Consider the following 14716-nt stretch of genomic DNA (forward strand, 5'->3'; position numbering starts at 1 on the left):
AATATAAAAGACTTAAGCTGAAACAACATCTTAATAATCTCTCATACAAGGATTTAATGTCTCCATGGTGAGATACAACAATTTATACTAATTTTCTGCTAAAGAAATATTTGTTACCATTGTTAGCAAATTATTGATAAAAAGCAATATAAAATAAATCGTTGAGGGCCTGCTATGGGGACAGGCTTAAGGGGTGGTTGGGAAAATTGGAGACAGTGGTGGAGGAAAAGTATAATGGTGATGGTATTGTGTTGGAATGTTCAATGCCTGTAACGAACCAACATGAACAACTTTGTAAACTACAGTGTTTAAATAAAGTGTAGGGGAAAATTTACATATGTAGGCTTTACATATTCCATGCGAACTCCAAAATAGATTAATACAGAATTACATGAAAGATTTTATTAATGACAGGTGAGAGATGATTACCATAGTGAGATCCATGTATAAAGTAAAATGTAATGTAATATACTTTAGATTCCAGTAGCTAGACAGTTGTGCTCACCAACTTCCCTGTAATCCCACCAACGGTTAAGATCCAGAGACTATAAAACCAAGCTCCCGGAAGAGAACAATGCAGAGTCTCCTGCCCCTGCACCTGGCTGTCATCACCAGGGCCCCTTGGAGGGGGGCAGGTTGAGTTTCCCTCCCGCTCCGAGCAGAGCCCTGGCAACTGAAGACCTCCAGGACCCAGCCACAGCCATGCTGAGACCACTCTCCACACGCTCAGCTGAGCCTCATGCATGAAGGAACTGGCAGAGGAACCCAGGTGTATAGGACCCGGGGCTGAGATCTCCAAGCCTACTCAGATCAGAACTGGGCCTCCTCCACCCAGATGCCCCATCTTCCAGTAACTAGACAGTGGCACCCACCAAATGCTGTGTAATCCCACCAATGGCCAAGATCCAGAGATTATAAAACCAAGCTCCCAGAAGCGTGCAGCCACGGATGCTAGACCTTTAATTGTTTAGTTTTCGCTCTCAGAGAACCCAGTGAGCTGCTGAAAGTATCCTTCCCGCATACATATCTGACTGGGAACACCTGTAAAGGTGATTAGAGGCTACCCCAAAAGCCTCCAGCCCTCTCAGAGAGCCCGGCAAGCTACTGAGAGTATCCTACCCCCATAGAAGAGACTGGCAAGCTACCCGTGGCATACTCCATATGATGAAAACAGTAGCAATGATGGTCCTCATTCCCCTGACCCTGAAAGAGCCCCCAATATGCCATCGGGCTACACTAGCATGTATCAGAGACGAATGGAGACATTACTGGCACCTGCTTGAGCAAATCAATAAACAACGGGAGGACAGTAATATAGTGATACAGTGATACTGTAGATTCCATAGTTGGAAACAGACACATGGAAATGAGAATAGGCATTTTATTACATTGTATTAAATGGTTTTGATTCTTGTATTTACATAGGTCAAATTCATACAGTAATCACAAATTAGCTCTTACTGTTTTATTTTCTGATCATTCTATTTGCCATCTCTTAAGTTTTTTTATTTGGAATAAGCAATATAATGTAAATTTGTTATGTGCCTAAGGAAAAAGATTGGGAGAGAAACTAGGGATATTTGTGGAGAAAGGTCACACTGGTGGTGATGAAACACTAAATATTTGAAACAACTGTATAATGAACAACTTTGTAGATCACCGTGCATTTAATAAAAATTTATTTTTAAAAAATGTTGGAGCTAGAGCAATAGTACAATGAGTAGGGTGCTTATTTTGCAGGCAGCCAACCCCAGTGTTGTCACAGGAAAACCTTGCACTGTTATTCATCTGGAAATCGCAGCCTTTGAACTGCCGACAGTCTCTTTTTAATCTCACAGATTCCTCTGTAGCTGCCCCTTTTCTGAGGGCTCCACCCTTCTCTGGATGGAGCCTTGGATTTCTCCATCTGGATAGTGTCTCAGTTTCTCCTCTTCAAAGAGCTCAGGGTTTGTATTTCAAAGAGGTCTTCCTGTCCTTGGGTTCCTTCAGGGCTAGATAATCTCTTCATTTTAAAATGTATTATTCGCCCAAAGCACATTCCCAAATTCTCTTACCAGTCTGCCTACAACAAAAAGGAAAATAGTTTCTGCTGCCATGATCCTTTCTATGGCTACCTCTAACCTGAGGTTGGTGAAGAGAGAAGGAAAGATCAGTTTAACTCATGGCTCTCACTTGGCTTTTTTTGCAAATGCACTAGAGTTAGGTTTTGGCTTTTTTCGATCAGCATGTCTTTATCAACACTGGGTGAAGCTCAAGTTGCAGTGTGTGTCACATCAGGTGACACGGGCACTTTCATACTCCACTTCACTTTTACCCCACATCAAATCCTTATTCTGCACCTGAAAACAGTTGAGTGAAGGCTCTTCTGAGGCACAGTGCATTGCCTGTCCTCTGTACCCACCTCCTCCAGCTCGCCTTCTACGCCAGGCACAGCAGAAATGCCACACCTGCCCTGGGGATGCCCCCCCCCCCACCAGCTTCCAGAAGAGGAGCACCACGGTTTCCTCCTCAGTTCTCTTTGTCTCTTTATCAAGTTCTCAAGGTCCAAGAAATTCCCTGCCACCAGCAAGCAGAGTGACAAAGGAACAGGACTTGGTATAATGAACAACCTTGCAAATCATAGTGTGTGGGAAGCCAAGAGCCCTCTCATAGACCCTGGCCGTGGTTCCCATGCTAGGAACTGCTTGGGACAGACATTGGTGACAGTCTCCCAGGACTTCCTGATCTCAGTGGATGCCTGATCTATAGCAAGCAACATCAGGCTGACAGTTAGCTTAGCTGGCCTTATCTATAGTAACCTCCAGGATGCATCTACTCCCTAAGACCCTTTGATATACAATTGTAAAGCTCAGGATACACCTACTGCCATAAGGCCATTTGATATACAATTGTAAAGCTCAGGATGCACCTATTGCCACAAGACCTTTTGATGTACAAATGTCTACCTTGAATGTTAGGTAAAGCTCTTGTTGCTGACCTTACCATATATGGTTATACTGCTTCTGCTCCTGACTAAGCTGCCCAGAACCTATATAAACAGCCTGTATCCCTCAATAAAGTGCTGTCCCTTTTTCTCTCTATTTCTAAACTATACTCTGTCTCTTGTGTCTTGTGTTCATTCGGTCGGTCCTTCCCTGCACCTACGGATCCTAGGGCCACCTCCGCGGGTCGGAGAGTGGTTTGTGGGCCCTCCGCAATAGTGTTTTTATTAAAATTGACTTTACAAAAATTGTGGAGCTAGAGAGACTGCAGAGTGGGCAGGGTGCTTATCTTGCAGGCAGCCAACCCGAGTTTGATCGCCAGCACGACATATGGTCCCCTGATCTCACCAAGAGTGATCCCTCATCACAAGTCTGGTGTGGTTCAAAAACAAACAAACAAAATTTAATGTGCTTGACATGTAAGACTGTGTACATTTAGGTTTACAGCACCCTGGCTTAATACATTGAAATATTATTAATGTGACTGCCAACATAGCTCTATTCCTCTACAAAAGTATCATTTTTGTGTTGAGAACTATTAACTCTTCATAACTTTGAGATTTATAAAACAATATTGTCTTTAATTACCAAACTATGCACTAGATCTCTAGAATAAACTTAGCTATGAGTTGCAAGTTTGTACCCCTAAAAAAGTCTCCCCAATCTTCAACCCCTTAGAAACCACCATTGTAGGTTCCATTTCTATGAGGTTGGCTGTTTGTGATTCCATTTGTAAGTGGCATCAAATAGTATTTATCTCTTTCTATCTGGCTTATTTTACCTCACATGAGACCCTAGATCTTCAACTATATTGTTCAAAAGTCATTCCTCTGTTATAGACACAGTTGTTTTCTTATCTTGTCTACTGTAAATAATGTGCAAACAATATGGGAGTGCTTAGGAGATGGGAGAGCACTAATGGTGGCATTTAAGGGGACAAACTTACAAGTTTAAAAGTCAACGGGAGCTTATACTTCAAGCCCTAGAGCACATACCTGACTAAGTTGTCTCTGTTTATTTCCAATCTGGAGAAGCCCATTTTCTTTAGAGCGTGTACTTCTCTCTATCTTTACCCTCACATATTTCTAGATAAGTTTCAATAAAAACTATCATGCTTCACATTTAACCTCCTCCTGAAATTCTTTTCTGTGAGAGAAAAGTGATGGACCCAGAACTTCCATGCTGATAATGGAACTGACCTGACCTAGACCAGGCATTTCCATGAGCACTGGTGACCAAGGTGAGTCGAGCAGAGGTGGAAGCACTTTCATCTGGAGTTAACCTTTTATACTTCTCTCTCGCTCTCACAGTCTCTCCCCCATCCTCTTTCTTTTCTTTCCCTCTTCCTCTCTCCTCTCTCTCCCTCCCTATTCCTCTCTCACTCACACCCTTCTCTTCTCTCTATTCTTGAGTTAGCATCATCTCTCCTTTTGCTCTCTCTACTTTCTCTTTCTCACCACACCTGGAAGTGCTCAGGGTTTACTCCTGACTCTAAAGTTCATCTCATCCTCCCCGGTTGTTTCAGTCGGTTAACTGTGGGTAAGTGTATATTGAAGACAGGAGGAATGACCGTGAAATCTAGAAATAAAAATGATCCGTTCCCTGGGGACCAGGCAGCTTCAGGAAGTGACCATATGTATACATATGTGCGTCTATAATATGAACATTGAAAGAAATATCAGCTAGCCAGAGAAGATAATAAGACTCTTTCCTCGCAAGGGCTGATCCCAGTTTGATCCTCAGAACCACCAGGAGCAACCCCTTAGCTTACTTCCAGGAGTAACCCAGGAAGAGCTCCAAAACCAAAGAAACACAAAAGAAATGACAACTTGTGTTTGGCTTTGTTCAGTGCTAGTGAAGGGATCCCCCTACCTTTCTAAAGTACCTGGAAGGTGTGGTGAGTAATATAACTGGAATCATTTTAAAACAGGGCTGTAGAAACCAAAGATCTAGTGTAGGGTTTAGATGGTTGATCCCACCTTGATCCCAGGCACTAAGTGGCCCCGAGACTCTAAAGGTGGAGCTCTGGAGGGCCCAAGTACAAGTGCAGGGGCCTAGGTCATCCCACACCACAGCCAGCAGCAAGCACCACATCCACGGTCCCTTACACTGGATGTCCTGCATGGTTGCTGGAGAATTTCCAAGAGGACCACGAGGGCCTCTTGAGTACCATTTGATAGAACACCCGATCCCCCATAAAAGAGGGCTACCGGAGAATGGAGATGGCTAACAGGACTGGTGCTCATACTTCTGTTTTGCATCCGTGAGAATCTGATTGATCATGGCACCATATGGATCCCTGGGAGTAGTTCCTGAGCCCTACTATGTGATGCCAAACTCAAAATAAATGAAATGAAATAAAACAGAGCTGCAAGAAGCCACTGCAGATATACCAACTCTACAGTCTGTCTTCCCTAAAAAGGGTAAGGCCTCTGGCCACCAACATTCCAAGAAGAAACAAGAACAAGAATATCCTGTTTGAGAGAGGCAAAAATGTATAGTCAAAGTGATATCTGCACTTGTTTGTTATTGCAGCACTCTTACAATAGCCAGAAACTGGAAGAAACCTGAATGCTCAAGAACAGATGACTGGTTAAAGAAACTTTGGTACATCTACACAATGGAGTACTATGTAGCTGTTAGAAAAGATGAAGTCATGAAATTTATATACAAGTGGTACAACATGGAAAGTATCATGCTAAGCGAAATGAGTCAGAAAGAGAGGGACATAGAAAGATTGCATTCATTTGGGGAATATAAAGAAACAAAATATGAGATTAATACCGAAGAATAGCTGAGATCAACACCAGGAGGATTACTCCATAGCTTAGAGGCCAGCTGGGCATTCTAGGGGAAAGGGAAGCTCAGATAGAGAAGGGAGCACCAAATAAAGGGTGTTTGGAGGATCCTCCCAGGAGGGGAGATGCATGTTGAAAGTAGACTATGGACTGAACATGTTTGCCACTCAAAGCCTCTTTTGCAGACCACAACACCCAAAAGGAGGGAGAGAACACAAGGAATTGCCCTGTCACAGAGGCAGGGTGGGATGGGGTGATGGGGGTGGGAGGGATATTATCCATGGTGGTGGAAAATGGGCACTGGTGTAGGGATGGGTATTTGATCATTGTATAATTGAAACCCAAGCACAAAAAATTGTAAATCTACAACTGTACCTCATGGTGTTTCACTAAAAATAATAAAAAAAATAAAAAATAAAAATTAAAAAAAAGAATATCCTGTTTGAACGGACTGATAAAAAGTGAACTTTAATCTACTTTTACCTCCTGACCATGTTGATGCTTTCACCTGATCAGCATATCATTTATTACCTCATAAAATTTCCCTTATAAAAATTCACTTTTGTGCCTTCTTCAGACTCTATCTGAATATGAACTCTACAACCCTTTCATTTATTTATTTTTGTTTTGAGGTCACACCCAGGGATGCTCCAGGTTTACTCTTGGCTTTGCACTCAGGAATCACTCCTGGCGGTGCTTGGGGGACCATATAGGGACCATATAGGATGTGGGGATCGAAGCTGGGTCAGTTACATGCAAGGCAAATTCCCTACCCGCTATATTATCACTCCTGCCCCTCTACAACTCTTTTTTTCTTATTTTTAATTTCTATAAGGTTGTTTGCAATAATTTATTGTATTCAATATTCTAACACCAAACCAATTCCACCACCATTACACCTTATCATCACCATTATTTTCAATTTTACCACTACTACCCAAGCCGGCCCCAAAGGCAGATCCTCAATAATTTATTTTTATTGTTTGTTAAGAGTAATTCACTAAAAATGATCCAAAGAGGGCTTTTTAGAGGAAAATGTATGAAGATTGTTGTATCTCATCTTGGTGCTGTTAAGCCTTGTATAAGAAATTACTGACATATTGTTACATGTTGAGTCTTGTGTAGACATATATATGTGTACATATATATGTGTGTGTAAATATATATGTATATGGATATATAGATAGATGGGCTGGAGCAATAGCATAGCGGTAGGGCGTTCGCCTTACAAGCGGCCAAAATGGCCGACCCGAGTTCGGTTCCTCCGCCCCTCTCGGAGAGCCCGGCAAGCTACCGAGAGTATTCGATATGCCAAACACAGTAACAACAAAGTCTCCAATGGAGACGTTACTGGGCCCGCTCGAGCAAATCAATGATCAACGGGAGGGCCTTTATCTTATCTTATCTATAGATAGATAGATAGATAGATAGATAGATAGATAGATCAAGATCAGTTGCCTTCTACTCTACAGCCCATCACGTATGTTGTGCTACTGTTGGTACACCAGAGGCATAGAGTATGAGATGTAACTCCAGAAATTCCAAAATTTTAAATAAAATGATACAGCTTGAGATAAATGCATCTCTGCCACTTGTTGCGCTTTTTCGAGACTTTTTTTTGTGAGACTCTGGATCATGACCGTTAATGAGTTTATATGGTGCCCTTTTAATGCCCAAATAAACACTCTGATTGTCTCCCAATTCGACTTTTTATTCGGTTGTTAAGGGTCATCAATTTTAATTTTTGGAGGGGTTTTTGTTTTGCTTTGTTTGGGGCCACACACCCACCTGTGCTCAGGGATTACTCCTGGGCAGTGTCTGGGGCCTATATGTGGTGCCAAGATCAAATCCAGATGGGTTATGTGCAAGGAAAGTACCTGAAGTGCCGTGCTATCTTTCTGGTCTCAATTTTAGACTTTTGAGAATGGTAGATAGTCAAGAGAATTTTGTATTGATTTTACTTTAGGCACAGTGGTTTACTATGCTGTTAATAAATAGTAGCATTTCGTGCACGACACGGTTTAGCACCAAACCCCTCACCTGAATATCTACTTCTCTGATCATTGTTCCAGTGTCTCTCCTCTTCACTCACCAAGGTAGTTTACGACTAAGACCAGTTCTCAATTTCTGTGACCTTTGGGTATTTGTTAATCCCCTGCTACATGTCTTTATATTCCATCAGGAGAGAGATCATTCTGTGTGTGTCTCTCTCTCTCTGTGAGTGAGGGCACTCACCACGTGCATTTGGTGGTCAAGAGTCACTACCCCATCCCAATCAGCCTCTGCATACCAACACATGAGGGAGGAAAAAAGGCCACCAAAATGGTTGGGGATTAATCGCCATTTATTACAGTCTATGTTCCTCCATGCATTCCATTCTCCCTATGTGTCTATTCCAGTCTCTCCGCATGCCCCATTCCAGTTTCACCCTGTCCCTCATTCCAGTCTCACTCTGCCCTCATTCCCATTCCCTCGTGCCCCATCTCACAGCCTTCGTTATTCACCCAGGCCCCCAGAGTTGGGGGTAGTAATACACCTTGTTGTGATTCCACACTCAATATATGTAAGTCCCTTCCCTCAGGTGAAACTTCTTCTAGGACAAAATCTCATCTTGCAAGAAGATACACCCAAGGGCAGAAGACCATCTAGGGGCATATTTCTCCTTTCCTTGGTCTATTTCCATTTAAATGGTCATCTTAAATTTACTTCTTAATATTTCTAGTCATTTTGTATGAACACCGTAGCACTGTAGCACTGTACTCCTGTTGTTCATCTGTTTGCTCAAGTGGGCACCAGTAATGTCTCACAACAAATTGTGAGACATGTTGTTACTATTTTTGGCATATTGAATATGTTATGGGTGGCTTGCCAGGCTTTGCCATGCAGGCGAGATACTCTCAGTAGTTTTCCCGGCTCTCCGAGAGGGGCGGAGGAATAGAACCTGGGCCAGCCATGTCGGCCGCATGCAAGGCAAACGCCTTACCCACTGTGCTAACACTATTAAGGTTTGTATTATTGGAAAATTGCTATGTTGAACAAAGGGATGGTTCTTCCTATTCCCATTTTGTTTTATACAGAAGTTTGTTAATGATCAACTTACGTCCTATAATTCGAGTAATTAAATATTTCTGAGTTGAAATAAAGAGAAACTGAACACTGTAAGATTATTAAGTTTAAAGGATGGGGTGGCTCTCCTGGAGACATCTCTCTTATATCCCAGACTACAGTCCTCAGGCCATGTTAGTCTTCCTAACCTTATTCATGGGCCCTGAATAAAGTCCTTATTCAGATCCTTCTTTGGGGGTCATGACAAAATTTGTCCATGACCATACTCTTAACTTACTATATTTTATGGTGGTTGGCCTGTCCCTTTTAGATACCAGGAGAGCTTATGGCTTGTCCCTTTTCAATGCTTGGGTAGCTTACGGCTTGCCCTGAGTCCATCCAAGACCCTCACTGGAACCCTACTTTTGGGGTGCTAAGAACTAAGGACAGCTGAGGCTTAAGTCGAGTAAATATGACAGATGCCCAGGAATAAATATTGTTCTGAGTCAATTAACTCCCAGAAGCACAGCATTAACTATCTTCCTGTGTCTATACAAAAAGGACACTGCTCTAGAGTAAACTATGAAAAGGACATAAGGGAAAGAAAAAAGCAAATATTTCAGTTGCATATACAAAATCCAGACTCCTGAGAAGAATCTGACTTTACAAATCACAGGGTCTGATTTTGGGATATAGTGATTAACAGAGAGGGAAGCAGAACACAAAGAATAAGTTAAAGATAAATAAAGAGGAATGGGAGTGCCTTTGGGGCTTTGTGATGAGGGTAACTCAATAACCTAACCTAACCTCCCTGAGGCAAGGGAGGAAGGACAAACCAATCCAACATCTCTCCTAATTTCACTCAGCATGATACTCTCCAGATCCTGCCAGGTAGCAGCTAATTGTATGATTTATCATTTTTTACAGAAGGGTAGTATTCTATGTGTGTAGAACAGAGAAGGAAAGAAATAGCGGTGGGGGTCTGGGGAAAGAGATAAAGAAGATGAAGACAGAAAGTAATGGGTAAGCAGGGGTCAAGGGCCTGAGATACATCAGTAATGTGGAGGGGTGGGTAGCTACAGACACAAAACAGAGTCAACAACACTAAAAACATGAGATACAAATGACAACAACCAAACATTCTGATGTGCCTGTAAAGTGGCAGCTTGTGGGGGTGGGAGGGAACTTGGGGTCACTGGTGATGGGAAATTGATGCTAGAACATTAGACGTTTCAATAACTTTGTAAATCACGGTTCTTTAATGAAATAAAAATTGTTTTTTAAAAAGATATTTTGGTCTAATGACTGTTTGACCTGGTCTTTCTTACATCTCGTCTCAGCAGGAGGCTGGCGTGGAGATATGAGATATGGTGCAGGGCTTCTACACACACTGACTACAAAGGCCTCTGTAGAAGTTACCTCTGCCCTGGTCTAGCCATAACTGACCTGTAACTTTACAAGTCACCTTAGCTGCCAGCCGTGACTTCTTTATCAGTACCTGACAGAGGAAAGCTAAAGTCTTGCCACCATATTGGGAAAAAACAAAGTCACTGCAGTGGTAACCTAAATGTTCATTAAAGACCTTGGGTTAGCCTTCTTGTTTTCCAGGATAGATAGGAAAATAAATTTGGGTAACACTGGAGGTTGAAAGTGTTATTTCTTCACTCTACTTAGTTGTAGGGCTATTTCCCGTCCTCAGCCTAGCAATTCTTAATGGACTCTGTTGAGGAGAAAATCAGAAGACCTAGGAAATCAAAGGCAAAGCTTGGAGCATGCCAGGCTATCTCCCCTCAGGGATGAGAAGGGGGGCTTCAACTATATTAATTCACAGCCCGGCCAGCTACTGAGAGTATCTCGCCCGCACGGCAAAGCCTGGCATGCTCCCCGTGATGTATTCGATATGCCAAACACAGTAACAAATCTCACTATGGAGACGTTACTGGGCCCTCTCGAGAAAATCGATGAACAACGGGTGGACCATGACCGTGACCGTGACTTACGGTTCTGTTTTCTAGCAAATGGGTATATTAAAAGTATGTCCCTTCCCATTCAGGGATATCAAACAGTCACAGTACATGTAAGAGGAATAGGGAAGCATATTTAGGGCAATAGAAACTAGACCTCTCGTGCTGACACTAGATACTGATTGAAAATCCTGCCGTTAAAGATTATTGTTAGAGGAAATTTAGTTTGGTTTTAAAATGCAGTCTTTAGCCCTGAAGCCTAAGAAGGAGGAACTATAACTTGTAAATTACAAATTTTATAAATTTGGTAGCTACATATGTAGTGAAACATGGTTGGGCCTAGAACATGGGCCTGATAGTATCTAATAAATGAAAGAAAGGACCAGGAACTAGCATTCGCTCAGAACCCCTGCCCATGTGTGCCGAGTTTGCCTACTTGGCAACCACCCAATCTTGAAAGACCATAATCAATGGTTGACAAACTACTCTAGGCACCATATAATCTCATCAATGGCCAAGATCCACAGACTCTTAAAAAAGCTCTCAGAAGAGAGCAACATAGAACGTCCTGAACCTGCTCCAGGCTGTCTTCACCCTGGCCACTCGGAGGGGGACAGGCTGAGTTTCCCTCCCCACCCCTGAAGAGTCCAGGCAGTCAGAAACCTCCTGAATCCAACCATATCCATGCTCAAGGCCTCTCTGCACAGGTTCGGATGAGCCTCACCTATGAGGGAACCTGCAGAAAAATCCAGGTATTCGGGACCCGTGACTGATATCTCCAAGCCTGCTCGGAACGGGTCTGGGCCTCCTCCCCTCAACTCCCCAGTTTTCCAGTGTCTTGGTAGTCACACAACAAACTGCCTCTGGTGCCATATAATCTCATCCAAGGTCAAAACCCAGAGACTATAAAATAAAGCTCATGGAAGAGTGTGACATAGAACAACCTGGAGCATGAGGCTGAATTCACGGCTGCAGGATCTCTTATGCTCTAGTCCACTGATGTACCAAAAAGTAGCACACATTTGTTTGGGTATAACTACTTGCAATCTCTTACTCAAGGACTTACTTAAATGACTTCAGGATGAAATATAGCAATCTTCACAAAATTTCCTCTTATGGTGGTGGGAATTGCACGATGTTGGGATTGGTGTTTGAATATTAACTGTAGTCAACTACAACTTTTTAAAAATAAAATAAAACTAAAAACAAATTGAAAAAAATCAATAGTTGCTATTAAAGCCTCCTTTCCCCCCTCTCTTTGAGGCTCTAAATCTATGCATTTTAGACAGGTGGGTTATTTCTCACAGTACATGCTGGATATCAACTGGGATGCCCACCTCTAGGCAAAACGCTTGGTTACATTAAAAAAACACTATATCATGAGCACACTTCATAAATATTCATATCCAGGGGCTGGAGCGATAGCACAGCGGGTAGGGTGTTTGCCTTGCAAGTGGCCGACTGGGTTCGATTCCCAGCATCCCATATGGTCCCCCAAGCACCGCCAGGAGTGATTCCTGAGTGCATGAGCCAGGAATAAACCCAGTGCAATGCTGGGTGTGACCCAAAAAGAAAAAACAAAAAGAAAAAAATAAATATTCATATTCAGCTATAAGGGGACAGGAAGCCTGAAGATGGGAGAGGCAAGATAGGGCGAGTGGGAGGCGGGGCGAGCGGGAGGCGGGGCGGGGCAAGCGGAAGGTGGGGCGGGGCCAGCGAGCGGGAGCTGGGGCGAGCGGGCCGGAAGCCGGCGGCTGGAGCTAGCGGGGCGACTTGACGACCCCGAGCGCTCTGCTGGTGATGGGCGTGAGCGGCTCCAGGAAGTACGTCCGGGAGGCGGGCGGTAGGCACACGGGAGGAGGACAGGTCCGTGGGGACGCGGGAGCCCTGGGGAGTCCCCTTCCCCTTCGCGGGGACAGGAGCGAGAGCCCCGTCCACTGTGCTAAAGATACTTGCTAAAGTATCTTGCTAAAGTATCCCCGTCCACTGTGCTAAAGTAGCTTGACCTTCAGATGCTCTAGACTCTCCTTAGTCAGGAACCACCCATGTGGGTTGTATCCATTTAAAAAGCTTGCTTCGGGTAAATAGACATATCTTTAGAAGAATTGGGGGGGTAGCATGTTTACCCTCAAAGACAGGGAATCTGGGATGACATTAAAAGTCAGCACCTGCAGTTTCCTAGCTACCTGCTTTAAAAGTGGTGTCCTGAGGCTGGAGTGATAGCTCAGCGGGTAAGGTGTTTGCCTTGCACGCGGCGGACCCAGGTTCGATTCCCAGCATCCCATATAGTCCACTGAGCACTGCCAGGAGTAATTCCTGAGTGCATGAGCCAGGAGTAACCCCTGTGCATTGCGGGTGTGACCCAAAAAGGAAAAAAAAAAGGTGTAAAACTGCTCCTGTGCTTGGTGTAAGGGACTTAGTAACCGCAGGACTTGGTTCCACCATGGCCTGCTGAGCTAGCTTGGGCAGTTAGTCACATTTCCATCAGGCTAGGGGGAAGATGTCCTATACAATTAAGATGGTTAGTTTCATGCATTCAGAAAAATATTGGACTCAGTCATTCATGGTTGTCACTGATAATGGGACAAAAATCCCTACCTTCAGGGAGTTTATATGCCACTATGGGGGATAGCAGTGAATATATACACATCATCCAAAAGTGCTGGTGGTGGCCATCTCCAGGGGAGAGACTGGGGAGGAAGTGGGGTAGAGCACCAGGCAGGAGGGTCAAGGAATGACCCTCTGAAGAAATGTGGGAGTTAGGAGAGAGGAGGGGACAAGCCTGGAGAACAGTGGGAAAGCGTTATGGCAGAGGGACTAGAACGTGTCAAGGCCCAGAGGCCTGACCGCCTTATGGATTATCAGGGAACCCCAGCAGGGCAAGATGGGTGGCCTGAAGTTAGAGATTCGGTTATGGAATATAAATAAGAGCGTTGTGGATGGACTATGAATGAGAAGTAAAGAGGGGTTTTAAGACTTGCACCTGGGCAGCTTGGAGAAGGGAGAAGTACACCAGTGTTTCCCAAAGAGGAAGATGCTGCTCCAGGATTTCTGGAAGAATCCAGAAAGGCAGTATTAGCCTCTGATGAAATTAGGGGTTGTTGAGTAATGTTATGGTTGGATTGGGGTCATACCAAGCACTCCTTGAGGGCCTCTTTTGGTAGTGCACAGTGGATCATGTGGCAGGAATTCAGCTGGGATGAGCCACGAACAAGGCAAGCCTCAAAACTTGTGGACTACCTCTCCAGCCTGGAGTAATAATTTTTCTGAATAGGGAATCTCAGGACAAAGAAATTCGGGAACCTCTGTTATAGGCTGATATGGAGAAGCAGGAGACACATGTGGAAGGAAAATATCTGGAGCTCAGTGTGGGACTGAGTCTATTTCAAATAAATTTGTCAAATGGGGGATTGATTTTCCAAGTCAGAAGTTTGCAGATGTACTACCTCTGTGACCCCCCAAACTTTTTTAAAAAATATATTTGATTTCAGAAAGTGAAGCAGTCATATAAAAATATCAAGTAGGGGCTAGAGCAGTAGCACAGTGGGTAAGGGTGTTTGTCTTGCACGTGTCTGACACGGGTTCCATTCCTGGCACCTCATATAGTCGCCTGAGCCCCACCGGAAGTAATACCTGAATGTAGAGCCAGGAGTAAGTCCTGATCACTGTCAGGTGTGGACCCCGAGAAACAAGTAAACACTTTGGAATTGGTAAATGTTTACCAACAAATTGGACTTTGATTACAAAGTTGACGTCACCAGATGGAAGGGGGAGGGGTTGAGGAATGAGGGAAAAGAGAGACTAGAAGCGACATAAGGGCAGTGGTGGAGAGATTTTGGTACTGGCGTACAATAACTTTATACACCAAAAGTATAATTGTAACCATGTTATCTTAAACACAGTTTGTAAAAATTGTGGAGTTGGTATA

Source organism: Sorex fumeus, unplaced genomic scaffold (genome assembly GCF_029834395.1).
Source record: "Sorex fumeus unplaced genomic scaffold, SorFum_2.1 ptg000088l, whole genome shotgun sequence".
NCBI classification, from domain to species: Eukaryota; Metazoa; Chordata; class Mammalia; order Eulipotyphla; family Soricidae; genus Sorex; species Sorex fumeus.